Source organism: Lonchura striata, chromosome 2 (genome assembly GCF_050655825.1).
Source record: "Lonchura striata isolate lonStrDom1 chromosome 2, ASM5065582v1, whole genome shotgun sequence".
Classification (NCBI taxonomy): domain Eukaryota; kingdom Metazoa; phylum Chordata; class Aves; order Passeriformes; family Estrildidae; genus Lonchura; species Lonchura striata.
The window spans coordinates 115764448-115780833 of record NC_140704.1 but is presented as its reverse complement, the minus strand read 5'-3'; the positions used below and the strand labels follow the sequence as shown (position 1 = coordinate 115780833).

At 39.0% G+C, this 16386-nt stretch overlaps 1 long non-coding RNA gene across 2 annotated transcripts in view; it reads right to left on the bottom strand.

The window, feature by feature from the left end:
- Positions 1–16386, bottom strand: part of LOC146768390 (uncharacterized) — a 107474-nt gene that overhangs the window by 81458 nt on the left and 9630 nt on the right. Inside the window, exon 2 of one of the 2 annotated variants that reach the window (XR_014953408.1) lies at positions 1–16386. This exon is cut by the window's left edge and continues 21037 nt beyond it. This is a non-coding gene — a long non-coding RNA (uncharacterized LOC146768390). The other variant, XR_014953409.1, reaches the window with a different exon arrangement.

Below are 16386 nucleotides of genomic sequence, written 5' to 3'. Positions count from 1 at the left end.
TTCCTCCAGGAACAGACTGCTTCAGCATGCGGCTCCCATGGCATCACAAGTCCTGCCAGCAAACTTGCCCTAGTGTGGGCTCTTCACAGGGCCACAGGTTCTGCCAGAACCTGCTCTTTCACAGGCTTCCCACAAGGTCACAGCCTCGTTTGGGCATCCTCCCTCTCTAATGTGGGTTCCTCCATGGGCTGCAGGTGGATATTAGCTCCATTGTGGACCTTCATGTGCTACAGAGGGAGAGTCTTCCTCACCACGGTCTTCACTTTGGGCTGCAGGGGAATCTCTGCTTTGGAACCTGAAGCATCTCTTCCTCCTCCTTCTTCCCCACAGCTTTATATCCTGGGCATAAAGTCATATAGTCTGGAACGTCCCTTTGGTCAGCTGGCATCACCTGCCCCAGCTTTGTCTCTTTCCAGCCTCCCATGCACCCCATCCTCCCCACCAGCATGGCACTACAAAAAGCAGAAATGACCTTGGCTCTGTGCAAGGTCTACGGAACAATAATAAAAACATCTCTATATCAACTCCATGTTCAGCACGAATCCAAAATATATCCCCATACCAGCCACTCTACCCCAGCCAAAACCAACACAACAGGGCATTGTAGTATGTGGTTGATCAGGGAATGCAAAGAGCCCATTGGCTGTAGATGGGGGGTGAGGGAGGGGCATGCTTTCAGTAATCTTGATGGATCCATCAGTCATAAGGTCCTCCAGAGGCAAGGGAGTTGCTGAAGTGGGAGAGGAGAACTGAAGAAATTTTCCAGTCATCTGGAAAAAACTGCAGAAGTTTTCAGTCTGTAGGAAACTGAGAAAAATGCATTAGATATCATACAAAGGAGGGGGAAGTGAGTATACGTCTGAAAGGCAGTGGAAGAGTGAATGCCTGGGGTGAGGAAAGCCAAGTCAAAGACTTGAGGAAACAGATAGTGTGGTTCAAAGCATTTTTTAACCTAACAAATATTAATTTTGGTTCAAGGAAAATAAGCATTTTCCAAGTTAGTTCCTATTTTAATTGGATCAATTAACATGTTTATAACTACAATAATCTTAAGGTATGTGATTTGTAAATATCAAATACGATGAAATCTAGCATACTGCATAACTTTTTCTTTTTTATAATATAAGCCAGGTTTATTGGCTTTTGCATATAGTCTGCAATTCAGATGTATACATAAAATTGTCTTTCTTTTGTAGATTAATATCATTACAAATTATTACAGATGTTTCATCCTTACATAATTTATACTGTGATGGTCAAGATATTATTGTAATATCCACACACTGAACAGTGAAAGAAGTATACACAAGTTTTTATCAAAATTAGACAAGTTCCAAAGGCCTGTGGAACTCTTTGCCTAGAGGTAATTTGGCATGGATTGTAAAATATATTTTAGAGTCTGGGGGAATATTTAGCATGTGTAAAAAGTTATGCTTTCATTTCTGCTAATGCCACAGCTCAAAATGTGTTTCAAATTCCACAAGTATACCAGGTACTTGGAGGTGACAGCCTACTGTTTTGGTTTGCCTTTTTAGACGCCTTTTGCATTTGCCAATTATGCACTTGGATCACAAATAGAAAAACACAAAACAGAGAAGTGGAAAAAACATCACTTGCCATTTTAGAGATCTGGTTGAAGTACATTACAAGTGCTGGAAGAAGTGTAGTATTAATCATGCATGAATTCATCACCATTCAGAATAGCATTCCTGGTGGCAAATGGTTGCTAAATAGCATTTTCCTGAGCATCACCAGCATATATAATTAATGTTGTTTGCTAGGCATCATTCCTCCTCTTTGGGCAGTGACCAGAAGACCCTAATGTGCAGTTAGAGAAAATGCCCTTTCAGTGTTTTCCCCTTGGCACATACACAGAAAATTCAACTAGTGGCTGTGGAGGAACCTCAAGTCTGCACATAGGTGGTCTGCTGCCTGCTGAAGAAGTCTGGATACCTTTATATTTGGGACATAATTTTTCTGTCACACTATGCTCACTGCTCAGAATTTTCACTCACACTTTAAATCAAGCCTGAGGTTTCTCCAATGCACAGTTTGAAAAAGTCCTGAGGAACTATTTTTAGCACTGCCACAGAAAGGGTCAGAGACTCCTCACAGAGATGAGGATTATTCTGTGTATAGGTATGGCAGCTACCTGATTTCTAGGTGCCTACAGGCAACACATTTCCTGTATATTCTGACAGAAAGTCTCTGTTCCTCCAATCTGAACTCTGCTTCAGTCACTGCAGAGCTACATGCTGTGTCTCTGCCAAGAAAGTAGAACAGAAAAAATCCCCAAACAGTAAGTGGGCCTGAATCTCATACCAGGATACTCAGGTTGCAGAGTACACGTGTGTGAATGCATGTGTGTCTGTACAGACTGACAAGTATGCATGCACACAGGCAAGTATGTATACTGCACACAAAAAATATGTGGCATCTGGGGTGCACAGAAAAAAGCCTTTATATTTCACCCAAAAAGCAGCAAATCATGTTTGAAGAGCATCTCTTCTGGGAGACAGATGTCCCCTCAAACAAATAGAAAGAAAAACTGTTGGGGGGGGGGAGGGGGGGGAAGGGCTAACCAGCAAGAGATTAACAGCATATCCCAAACATAGTCTGAAGAAGAAACAGTCATGCTGCTGGTTGGCAGAGAGAATTAATTTTGATACACAGAAATAAAATCCTAACAATTCCCTTCTGGAAAAATGCAATCCTTAACTCAGCACCTCTGTCCTTGGATCTTGTGGAAGTGACTTCAGCAGATTCAGCTCATAAAACATACCTGTCTGCATTGCCTATGGTAATTGTTGGAAAATAGCAATATTTTAAGGAAGGCTATTTATATTTTGTAAGAACTAAAAATACTTGTAGTACCAAAACTGCTGATGATTCTCTAATTATGCATGAAACAGATTTTGTTTGCTTTGTTGACTTTGAACAAATGTACAGTAGAAGTTAATGCAATAAAACTGACTTGTTGCATTTGACTATGCCATTGTTTCTTGTGAAACTTATTGAACACTTTTCCAAGTTAAATGACTATATAAAGTAGAAGTTAAATTTTCTTCCATTTCCTCTGCACTCTCCAATTGTTTTTGTCAGCTTTTAAAGGTGTTATCCATATGAGAATAGATCAGTTTTTCAAGATCTGAATTATGATATGCAGATATGCATATAATTACAGACTGCATTTACATTATATGTTAAGCTTGAAACAAAGGAAAATTGTATCTAGTTGGACATGGAGTAATCCAGAGCAACAGAATTGTGTCAATGTTTCAACAAAGCCCCACTCATATATAACACAGAAATTAAGAGATGCACACAGAAAGATTTCCATCACAGAAAGTATATGCATCTTATATTAACCCCAAGCAAGGTGAATTTATTATTAATAGTGCCATAAATCTGATTTCAGTAGAACAGCTTAATCCTTATATTAAGGATAATTCAGGTCTGAAATTCAGGTCTAAAACTGAAATTCAGGTCTAAAACAAGTCTGTATTCAAGGACCGCAAAGAAAGGAAGATATACCAAGGAGAAATATCCAAGTGGAAAGCTACTTTTCTTAAGCTTGTCACCACAGCATCTAGAAATGGAACATGAGAGAACACTCTCAGAAGCAGCTGAACAACAAAATGCTCAAGAATATATTAACTCTAGTTCCACCTTGTTGTGTACAGAAAAATTAGGACCATAGCAGATAATCTAATGAAGTACAACAATCTGGTCATACACAGAAAAGCTGAGGCTGCCTTCCTGTGTTTGTGGGCCTGCATACCAGAATATGCAGGTGGAAAACATCTCTCTGCCCTCCTACTTTAGGTAATGTCTTTACAAAATCAAGGTGTGACATTGATACAATTCAGACAGTTCCACAAATGTTTCCCCAGGAGAAGGCATCTGATGGCCTGTGTTTTTAGGAATTTGCTTTCCTTAGTCCAGGATTGCTTCAGGTGACCCAAGAGAGTATAAAAATAATGTATACTAAACAATGGGTGTTTGGTTTGAATTACTAAGATTTCTCTGAAATGGAGTTTTTTACTCTCCCAAAAGAAGGTACAAAATCTCATTAGAGTAGAACTAATATCATAAATTGTAATATAACATCCAGTGGAAATAAACAAATTATTTCAAGGACCAAATATTCAGATTTATTTCAAAGGACAGGCTTGTAAAAATTAATCACAGCTAATGTACCTGACAATTTGCATTTGCATATATGCAGTTTGAGAAAATAATTTTAAAAACAAGTATTCTGTGTAAAAAAACCACATTATTGCCTACACAATGGCACTTATTTTATTTTCCAGTTTACCCAATAGAAACATGGCATGTAGTTTATCAATTTCAGTATTAAAGGCTATTGCTTATGATATTTAGAAGGGGATGGAAGAATCAAGCATATATGAGCATGGATTTAGCTGTTTATGTCAGATACTTGTGAATCTTTTTAGACACGTTTCCTCTGACTATGACACCATCCAGCTATATTACAGTATGAAAACCCCTGCAGATTATTCAAGAGAAAAAAATCTAACATAATACATCTTGATAATCTCATTCAGCTAAAGGCTCTGATTAAAACAAATCCTTTAATGACCACCAAATGCCATACTCAAGCCCATTCACTTTCTCCATCAAGTGGCACTATACTTAGCACTGTGTGAGCATAACTTTTTCTGAATCTGAACCATAAAGAAAAAGGTTTTCTGTTATTAACAACTTGCTTTATTTGAAAATATTAATAACTTAAAATTCCTCTACATATTTACAGTCTTGTTTTCTAAATGTGGACTTCTTCAAGGTTCTCAGGTAACCACTAGTAAGCATATGTTACAAATGCTATGCTTTTGTCAGTCCAACCTGGATATATGTTATTAAAGCACACAGCTGCAGAGCCTTGGCTCTCAACTCAGGCACTAAAACTTGAGCTGTGCACTTTGGGTCCCTGACCTGATGTGTCAAATGAGAGGGCAGCTGACACATAAACTGGGACCATTCCCACAGCAGAATGCTGCTGTGGTCCCACATATTTGGATGCATTGCCCTGTGGTGTGTAACCCTCTAGTTAGTGCATGTTACAAACCCTCCCAGTCTCAAGAGCCTGATCCACCATGGTTATGAGATTTTAAAACAGCCAGCTAAAGGCTTTAGCTTCAGCTTTATGGCAGCTTATGATTTAGAGCTCCATTCAAACCCTTCCTGTCAGTCTAAAGGAGGCTGACACCTTGAGTGCTCTCCACTCCTGTCAGTAGCTGTCAAAGTTAAGGGCACTTGAGGATTCCTAGCTGCAAATCAAAGTGATGCTTTAACAAAGAACTGTGTTGGAGCAGCATCCATTTTCCTTCTGGAAGTAAAATCTGGGCTTCAGGTCATCTTATTTTTAAAATCAGCTTAAATCAATTAAAAAAAAAAAAAAAACTGAACATATTTATTCATTTGATCCAAGCCTGCAAAACAACACTGAGTGAATAATTGCAAACTGCAGAACTGTCCTCCCATTGGTCTCATGCTACCAAGGTTCATCTCTACCACATATGCATGTTAACTGGCACTCCATGTGCTATGTCAGGACTAGCTCCCTGACACTGTATTTTTTCACTACTATAATTTCCCTCAAAATCGTTTCGTGGGAAGAAATGGTGAAGAAAATCTGCAGGGTTGTATTTTCACTTGAAATTATAGAATTTCTTGGCTACCAGTACAGCACCACTTGGATTACACTATCATTGAGTTGCTGCTGGAGTCTTCAACTTGCATAAAGGAGCAGAGAAGCTCCATTACTCTCAGGAGTTTGAGCACATCTGTGCTACACACAAGAATAAGGGTGGGACAGGAATTCAATCAAAAATAATAATTAAAATGTCCTTCTAAATGAAAAAAGTATATTTATTTTTGTTGCCAATATCTTGAGTTTTTAAGATAAAATTCCATTTTAAAAGATTTTGAAAGAAGCAAAAGAAAGCAGAAAGAAGGAAAACAAAGGAGAAATACAAAGAAAAATGGCATTAGTGGAAGAATAGCCAACTGGGATAATTATTTCCTTTATGGAAAAACAGTGGTTTAGATTTCCCTTTGGAGTCATCTTTGTAAAACACAATTTTCAGGAACTACAAGGAGAACACAGACTCCAAAAAAAAGTGCTTTGAAAGTATTTCTGTTCAGTGTGAAATACTCGTATTTGTGCTAACAAAATTTTCTGATACAATGTCCAAAAAGAACTCCCAAAAGGAAGCAATATTGCTGTAACTGATTTTTTTCACTGACATGTCAGAGCTTTTTTCCCCACCAGCCATGTCCTGTATTGAGTTCATCAGTTCTTAAGGGCACTGCTCTTCAGTGCTCTTTCTTGCCTCAAAAGAAAAAAAAAAAAAAAAAAAAGAAAGAAAGAAATAATACAGTAAAAAAGAGATCAGTTGTCATTTAGAAAATGAACAGACTTCATTTAACAGATAAAAATTATCTGGTAACAACTGCACTTATTTGAATAAGTCAAAATGTAGCTCTTTGCTCAGTCTGAGTTAGAGAAGGATAGCATTTAATGTATTTGATGTGAAGAATTTGTATAGTATGTAACTGTAGATGTAGAGTTTTAAATTTCTCGACAGAGAAATATCTCTGTTGCTTCTTCCCATATGGAAGCTCCTTTTCCTCCCAGTATCTCATGGGACCAGGCCAAGCCAAACACACCTTGCTGGCTTTTACAGCCTCATCTGTGGCTTTGTCACATATTTAGTGAGTCACAGCCCTGGATGAGCATTTAACAAAGTAGATGCCATGGATCCACATACTAACAGAGTCCTAATTCCTTTCCTTACCCTCATCTGCAGAGGCTTCAGTCCCAAAATACCCTCCAGGACTGTCAACACCACTTCTCAGTAACAAGAGCCTGTGTCTAAAGAGCATCTCTGCAGCAATTAAATGTATTTCAGATATTCTCATGTGCTGTGGTTACCCCGAAAGAAAAACATACTGGACTATGAAGAGATTTAACTTTTCTGAGCCACTGTCATCTTGCCACCTATTTCATTTTAGAATTAATAGCAGTCACACACCACTTCATGGATGAGGGGATCCAAATTTAACAGGATTCCTTGGGGAACACTGAAAAGGTGTATCCAGAGTGAAGCTTCAGGGACACACACCAAAGGCTGATAAATATTTTCCACAATACTGGGTGCATTGGGGAAAAGAAGAAAAAACAACAGCAGCCTTTGTATCCTTGACCCTTTGCCTACTGTGCATTTTGGACAATCATATGCATGCAATCACAGCCCAACAAGAGCCTGCATGACTTGCCAAAGATAAAGTTTGACCTCAATCAAAAAGTGATTTCTGCAGAGATGAAGGAGGATTAGGAAAAATGTATTTCAATTTCTCATCAGACCAGTTCTAACCAAGCTGAGGAAGTTGTCTTGCCCCTGTAGAATCAGTATTTTATTAAAGGAACCATGTGCTGAAGTTCTGAATTACACAAACAAGCACTGTGCCAAAAAAGCTTTCAGTGGCACGTTCACACCAGATTCTTTCCCACTATATTAGGGGATACTGCAGCTGGTTACATCTGCACTGAACTGACTCTATAGTTGATTTCTAGCTGAATCCCAGGGGAGATTCTACAAGCTTGATAACAGTTTGGTGGTTGGGGTTTCTTTTAAGGAAAAAAAAAAAGCCCAAGATATCTTCATATTTAACTGTCTAAATGCTTCACATGACTCAAAACTTCTCAAAGTTTCATCAGCTCCAACTACTTTGCAGTGCATTCTCCACATATTATTTAAATATACTATTCTGCCCTTGTATCTGCAGAAGATGCTAGACATTCATCTCATTACTGTAACATTGTACATAAAATAACACACCTTATAAAACTGCTACCAACTTAATTAACAAGATTGCAAGCAGATAGTTGGAATGGAAGCAAACAGTGTTGCATGTTTCTTCAGATGCCTATATCCACTGAAAACTCTTCAGCTTAAGAGCAGGAAATAACTTCTCAGGTGCACAATCAGATTGCAGATCTTAACCCTTCCATTTCTCCCCACCAAAAAAGTCAGTCTGTGCTACAAAAATGGGAACAAGATGATTATGGCATGAATTCAGTTAACTTGTGGAGTGCTAAGACATGGTGTACATTCAGGGGTTGGGCACCATTAACGTTAATGAAAGGCTAGGATGCACATCCACAAGTTTTTACAGATGATGCATGAATGGATATGTATCATACTTCCTAAGGGCACTAAATCAGCAAAACAGCAAACCCAAAATTAAACAGCTCTTGCTTGAACACAGCACATTGAACATCTTGTTTCTTCGAGCAAATGGGTTAGTGTGAGAGAAATCAAAATTTAGGACACCACATATGTGGAATGAATACACAGATAAGCCAAAGAAAGAGCTCTGCTTGTGATCCTATGTAACAAAATATTACACTTAGCATTTGCAGTTTGCTGGGGTTTGAGCTTTTCTTTATTTCCTCCATTTCTTTGGGGGGTAAGGGGGTTGGAGGGTGGATATAAGAGCCCAGAGGAAAATAACCAAAACAAAAAGAGAAAAAAAATCATAAAAGCATTTCAAGAGGAAAATATGGTATTCAAATACAGCATGCCCAACAAAAGAAATACCATACAGTGTAGTCATATACCAGCATTAAGTGATTCAAGAGTGCCCCTCCTGACTGTTACTGTGACACTGCTCTAACAATGGGCTGGCATGAGGGAAGAGGAGAATATATTTCAGTTTTCTATTCTTTTTTAGTGGGCCACAAGTCTGTCTTCAGCTACAATATTGAAGTTCTTCCATGGTGTCTTGGTTTGTGCAGACACCTGTAAATAATATTTCTGTTGAGGCAGATAAACTATTTTTAAAAACCAGCACCAGTAGCTTTCTTACATTATATTGTTCAAAACAACATTCTTGAACTCAAAAGACAGGAAAGCAATTCAATCTACATTATTTCTGATGTGAGGAAGGGTGTTTGCCAGCAGGTGGTTCAGGAGGTGCCTTGATGTCCCCCAGGCTTTGGTGCCTCACATTTGAGCTGCCACTTTTCCTCCATAGGAGCACTGCCTCCACCAGAGAGGGAAAAGGGGCAGAGCTGTGGGTCTGCAGCTGGCTCTGGCTCACACCTCTGCCACCACCTCGCTAGGGACCTGCTGCAGTGGCTAAGAGGGAGGTCAGGGAAAGAGGATCATCTCAGAACTGCAGTCATGTCCAGAAAGGTAGGTCTCTTACATGATACCACAGGTAAATCTGGAAAACAGGGGATCTGATCAGGACCCCTGTTCACTGAGGCTGTTTCTCTGACTTTGTCATGGGCAATACTGATCTGCCCACTAAGTATCTCTTTTATTTCTCAAGTCTCAGCAACTTAGGAAGGCAAGTTTTACTTGGGAACAGGCCAGGCCTGCACAAATTAGACACTATATTCTATCATGTGCAGACATTTTTTGTATCCCTCATCCCATCACCACAGACTCAGTAAAGTTGGGCTTATTATTCAAAAATTTCCCCAAGGTCTGAATTTATTGAGAATTTTCTTTCTATACATAACTGCAGTGCCTCTTTCCAAGCTTGCATATTACAGTATTTCTCAGTATGATCTTTGCATTCCACTTACCCCAGCACAAGATGTGATGACCCACAAAAAAGGAATTAATTTTCCTACCTTAGCTTACATACCTGCTGGTGCTAGTTGGCATGGTATGGTAGTAGTACAAAATGTAATGGAGGTTTTACCATAAAAAATAAGTTAGGTCAATAGAAATATGTTTCTCTATAGCATAGTAAATATTATTAATTCATTACATACTCTGTAAACTGCTACAAATATTAAATAAGTCTTATCGCTGTGGAAATGTATTGAAAAAGCTGTATGTAAGTTTTTTACATAGGTTGCTAGTGGCATTTCTGTGGCTTCATCAAAAGAATGCATTAAGACTACAACATAATATATTCCACCTCATTTTCAGCAGGAATATCTGTAGGGAGAAGACTGTGATTGTCTCAGTTCTTCTAATGGAATTAAAATCCAATGTTTCCAAATGGAAAAACAATATTGTCTTAATTTCCCTTGTGATGGCTATTTTATACAATAGAAGAGAAGTATTATTACTAATATCACTGTTATTAAATGGGAAAAAAAAATGCCGCTGTTCTATGGATGGTTTTCGACCCTGGAGAACAACAAAGAAGCAGAGTGGTCAGAGAAGAGTTTGAAACATATGTGCATTTATTTCCATTCTTTGGGCTTAACTGAACCTTGGAATTAGGATGTATGGTTTTGTCCAACTGGGAGAGCTGTGCATCATCACAAGCAGCTGACTTTACTCACGTTACTCAGAAGGGGTTAACATCTGTGTTTTGAGAGAGATTCTCCAGTTCCATTAATTAAAAGGAGCTTTGTAAGCAAGTAGCTATTGGTTTAAAATGCCAGATTTACCCTTGTAGTCGACAATGAGATAAGATAGTCATAGACCAGAGCTAGTTTTCATTTTCATTTCCTCATTTTATTAGGTTCGAAACAGTAAGAGTGGGCTGCAGTGATTAGTACAAACAGGAGAGCCACACTTAAAAGCTGTCAGGGTTTTTGTGTGTCTGTTTAAGTTCCCCAGGCTAAGAAACAAGTCTATCCTTGCATGTTTACAATGCCTGCTAAGCATAACTGACAAGGATTTCCAGACCTAACTCTAAGGGCAGAGCTCTCATCCAAGTCTTGGACAACTTACGTCAGATTTTTGTAATCCTCTCTGCTCTGCTATAACAACCATAAAAGGGTCCCCCTTGAGATAATCAAAATGCTGCTGCTAACCTTTTCTTTCCTACTGATGGCTAGGTGCTACCTTTGGTGTAAGCCTTTCCCCTTTCTCGTAGTATGCGGCACACATTTCTTGGCCTTATCTTCAAAGCCCATCAAAATTTTGCCCCACCTTACCTTTCCTGCTAAGTCCCAAATAGAGGTTAACTCCCACCTCGCTTCACAACACTCCTCTTTGTGCTCTGTCCCGCTCACAAGCAAAGTTTTTCATCAAATGCACCTCCTGACACATAACCTTCCCCCACCCAGGCCTGCAACTAAATGAACAAAGCAGGACTGAGCTGCATTAAACAGCCCTGGCTACTGGTTTCAGGGCTCCTCCAAAACCAAGAAACTATGCCCTAGACCCTGCTCTAAGATGCTGCTCAGGTGCTGCAGCTTTTCTCCCTCCAGCAGCAGACTTGCACTTGCTTGAAACGCTTTTGCAACTGCAGCCTCGTGTTCAGTAGGTAACAGGATCTCCAGCACTGTGGGCAATATCAGGTCAGGTTTATTGCAGTGCAATGAGGTCTGGGGATTTAGAGACTAGTGTGCAGAAGAATTTATTCTCTTACTTTTCTATCATTTAGGTCAGAGTGTAACCTCGGTTATCCAGGGAGATTTCCCAACATGTACATTTATTATTGTTTGGCATCAAGCTCAGCAGTCTGATCCTCAGCTGTCAGAGATCCCCCATCAATGTAATTTTTTCCATTGCTGGGCAGTGCAGTTGACTGGCACACAACGTGCAGCTTGTAAAATACAAGTACATTGCTTCACATTGTGCATGTGCTCCTGAGCAAACTCCCAGCAAGATACCACATACAGTGTTTGCAGAAAATTGTTGACACTTCCCCTAAATGTTCTGGCTGCTAGTGTGGGCTTGCATATCTATCCACCTAATACTCAGGTTTGACAGCAATGTGAATTCAGCATGTCAGGGAAGGTGGTACTTAAAGATACTGGCACGAGCAAGGCAGGTGGAGTCTAGAAGTTTTTCCATTGCCAACAATAGCTGCCCTTTTTACACAGTCTCCACCTTTTTTCCCCTTTTCTTTCCTTTTTATCCTTTTTTTTTTTTTTTTGTATGTGTGGTGTGCATACATACACTGAAGATTTGGTTCATTGCAAATGCTTCCAGGAAAGTAATACTTCTGTCTACAATCCAATTGACTTGTATAAGAGTTGGCCATTGGTGTTTCAAACCTGATTATGGTTTTCATCAGATTCACATGAGTAACCAAGCAACCACTTCAGTGGGGTATCCAAAGCCTCATTATGGAAATATCTTTCTGGCTGCATCCTTCAGTCAAACAGAAGAAGGGCGCCAATGCTGGATGAAGATCTTCCACCCTAGCTTGCATTGTTCAATATTAAAACTGAGATGAAATTTATGAGCACAAATTGCACTAATGTATTTTATGTAACTTTACATTATATCCAAAATAATTGCACTTTTGAGTTTCCTAGGCATGTCTTTCATACATGATCAACATCTTGGCTGGCCAAAGCAAGAACTACATCTGGCCCTAAGGCTATGTAAAAAATAGGTATTCTTTATTAACTCCTGTATATGAGTAAATAGAAAACAAATGATCTATTAATTCACTTCCTGATCATATTTGTTATGTATTCAAGGGAAGGACACATGCAGGTTCAGTGATTTAGAAAAGGAAAAACAATTCTGTCTACGTTATTAATTCTCCCAAATCATGATTCATCTTGTCAGAGGACTTCATGAGGGCACCTGACTTCGCCATGGCTTTTCTTCTCTATTTTTGTTTGCTTCCTTTGTTTTTTTTCCCTGTCAACAGGTATTTTTCCTGAATCTATTTGGATTATAAATGCCCAGTGAGCTAAAACCTGAAATGGAAAGTTAATGCTACAAGATACCACCAAAATTAATCTCACCAAAAGCAAACATGACACATGTCTAATCCCAAAGTGAAAAAAATTTAATTGTGCATTTAAATCAGTGGCACAATTGAAACACAGCCTTTCTGCCTCACAATTTTCCTATCAAACCCCAGAGATTCCCACTCTATTTGTAATGTTTTTAACAGCAATGCCCCTCAATTGCATGGATGATTACTCATGTTCTCCCAGCATTCAAAGAAGATATATACTTGGACCTGTAGTTTTGCAAAAGGTACCTGAAGCAAAGGACCAGTCATAAAGCTGCATCTTGCTGGCCATGTTTGTCAAGCTGAACAACTTGATGCATCTTGATTTCTGGGCTGGTATTCTCAATGGCATTTCTGCACTTCTAGATGCCTGCATAGCACTGAAGGCTGGTTTTGCCTGTACTTGGAGCTCACAACTGAGCCTGTAAGCTCCATGGTGAGGTATCCTGCTGCCCAGGAGCACATCCATGCTTTTAGTCTGGGACAGCGAGTTAAAAGGTAATCACCTGTATATGGTGATTGGTACATGCATATGGTGTGTGAGTGAAGAAGATGCATGTACCTTAACACTCCTAAAGTTGCCTTATTCTTTTGCTGCTAGAATGAATCAGGTTTTGCATAGAAGATGGGACCTTTTAAACACTGGATAGTGCAGTGGCAGACAAATCATACCAAATAGCACAATACTTTCCATTATACACTAATCACCACATTTAAAATTGTTATCATCAGATTATGTGCATGCATGATTCACAGCCCACTCCCTGTCTCCAAAGAATCGTTTTTTAAGCAGGCTGCCACGCGCCTACTGCACCTGATTGTTTCATCGGCACATTCCAGCTAACAAAGGCAGACGAGCCAGGGCAGAGCCCAGGACACTGATACACTTGTTCTATCCCCACAGGTGTAGCAGCCTTCTGTTTTGAAAGCTTCTGGGTGTAGGCGTTAGGGCTGCATTCTTTCTTTAATTTGCACTCACTTCTTTTGGAGTCAGATGGAATGGCAGCCAAGTGAGGAGTGCACAGAAGGACCAAAAACCCATGTTCGAAAAGCCCTGCTAGGAATGGACCTCTATGGCAGGTCCTGAGCCCCTGTTCTCAAACAGACAAAATACAGCAGAGGGGAGGGGATGACACAAGGGTTTCAACATTAAAAGCTCCTTCCTATTCTCATGTATTTTTGCTCAAGGTTTTTGGGAGAAAACATGTATTCTGTATAACATACAACAAAAGGCAGTTCCACATGAATTCATATTTTATGTGAAATTATTGATACAAGCCACTATTTGCATTGTAGTATAGGTGCACATTTAATATATTTTATGTACAATTACTTGAACCAACTATTATTTATATAGTACCACTCTTTTATTGTCAAACAAGCAGAGGAGAGGCCACATTCTCCTCCCAGTTTACACCATCTGGGGCCAGAACAGACCATTGTACCCCTCCAGTCTGACCCTTTGCACTCTCACACACTAATTTCCTCAGTTGTGCAGTTACAACTCACAAGTCCCACTCACAAAAAGCCAACAGTTTTCTAGATTAAAGCTTGGCAAGGTGTTGAATTGTCAGCATAAAAACTAAAGTCACTTATGTGGTTTGAAGACAGTTGTGTCAGAGGTAACACATTTCCTTCTGAAAGGAGGGAACAGGTCACTCAGCACCTCACACAGACACTGCCACATCTGCTGAGCTGTTCTGGACCACAAGATTTCTTATAATGAATCTAGTAACAACTACCTCTTCACTAGGATTTTATAGAGCTTTTATAGTTTCATGTAGACTAAGGTACTATGTCTGCATTTCATTGGAGATCTCAGCCAGCCAGTTAAAAGATTAATTTAACTCACTGATGCTTACAAAACTTCTGTGTGCAAACTGGCATTTGTATGAAAATTCAATATGGACAGGAACAATTTTCATGGTCCATAAAAGGAAGAGTAAGGTATTTGTGAATTAGACATTCATAGACTCTTGCTCATAAGCTCAGTGGTCTGTCTTTAAATCCTCACAGGCAGAGCTAGGAAATTACTTTTTTCTTTATTAGAGAAAGTATTCTGGAAGGTGAATTTCTTGAAGCTCCACCTGTTTTTAAAGCCAGCTTCAGATAAACTCAGAATTCTGCAATTCTTGGGGAAAAAAAGCTCACAAATATCTTATTTCTTTTTCCTTTTCTTTTTTTCCCCTACCAACCCAGAGTTCTGTTATCTTATACTTATTTTGATAAGCTACCTTCAGCTTTTCTGTCTGCACATGCAAGGCAACAAATCCAGCCCCATTTCCAATGCAAGTTTAGACAACGTGGTTAAATTAACAGCTTGAACATTAGAAAAGAGATTAGGATAATTAATGCCAAGATGATAGAACTAGGAATGTTTTGTACTGTAGGTAGGGCCACTATTTGGGAGGCCAAAAGAGGAGTTTTACCACCAGCTTGCAACAGGTTCTAACAGTGGAACTTGAAAACTGGAATCACGTTCCCCTGAAATGTTAGTCATATTTTCAAAAACATGCTGCAATCTGGTCTTCCAAACTCAAGTGGAGGCACCCAAAATAGGCCCTATTTTCCCCATTTTAACAAGAAGATTCATTATATGGCCACTATTTCTAGAAAATTAAACATTTCTTTGGATTACTTTGTGTGCTTGAGTTCAGAGTCGGCCAAAGAAACACAGGTTTGACACCTTAAAGAAGAGAATAGCTGCTATCTATCTAAAGCCCAGAAATTAATTCAGGGGAGTTTTTTTGGAATTAAGAAACATTTTATTTCATTGCTTGAGGGCCTGTTCAATGCCCTCCCTTAAGACACTGAGATCATGAAATAATTAAGAGCATATTTCTTGACCTGGAATCATTATTTACTGTCAAACTGCCAGAGTCTTTGTACAAAATTCACTACATAAAATTACACTGGGAATTAATGACACTGGTTATACAGACCCAGTCAAATTTCAGGAAAAGAGTTTCAAAGCCAAGGGGAAAGGAAGATGTTTGATTAGTGTCTAAACTATTTACAATGTGATAAATCCCAGTGATATAAGATGGACAAGAATTTGAACATTTTAAGAGATACTTTCACAAGGAATAAATATAAACTTAGAAAAGTTCATTCTCAGAGCTCTGCATCTTTCCTAGAGCATTTAGCTGTACAGGCTTCTTCCTAAAATCCAATGAAATCACAATTCATGTCTCAAAATAGTGTGTGATTTGTAGAGAAGTGCACTAATATTTCTCCATAAGATCCTCATAGGGTTCTAGATACTTCAAAATCCCATGAGAAAAGACAAATTTTTCCAGAGACATACTTTAGTTCTTCAAAAAGGAAGCAAACTATGAGATTTTTTTATTGTTATTAAAATAGTGAGTTTGGTCTTCCTTTGTTTTAAAGTACAGCTTGCTGTTAGTATGTCTGCAACCATCTTTGTCTGATGCAAGAAAAAATGGATTTTAGAAAGAAGGATGTGAAACAGAGAAGCAAGAATGTAGAAAGGTAGATACATGGTTAAAATGGTAAGTAGAAATGGTCTGATTCTGGTAATTGCTGAGGACTCAAGGTTCTGTTAGTTCCCATTCACATCACTGGAGATTTGATATGCTAAAAACATTTGATTTACATTTTCATAGCTGTCTTACCTTGGCACCAGAAGACAGGTTATCAAAGCCTTCTGTTGTATTGCCCAAC